This window comes from Penaeus monodon, chromosome 20 (genome assembly GCF_015228065.2).
Source record: "Penaeus monodon isolate SGIC_2016 chromosome 20, NSTDA_Pmon_1, whole genome shotgun sequence".
Classification (NCBI taxonomy): domain Eukaryota; kingdom Metazoa; phylum Arthropoda; class Malacostraca; order Decapoda; family Penaeidae; genus Penaeus; species Penaeus monodon.
The window spans coordinates 39,229,267-39,229,474 of NC_051405.1; positions in this window are offsets into that span (position 1 = coordinate 39,229,267).

Genomic DNA, 208 nt, shown 5'->3' on the forward strand with positions numbered 1-208 from the left:
AAGTTGCCCCGAGCGATAAAAGATGTCATTGTGCAGTCACTATATCGCATTTCCTGAATAAGAATACTCACTTATGCACACATTTTCTAAACATAACATTAGTGCTCAGAGTGGAGCTCCTTCCGACTTGAGTAATGGAATTCCAGGGAAAGATGACCAACTTGAAGACTGGAGTTGGAGCGTCTGTTGCTCTGGAGGAATCTCCTCT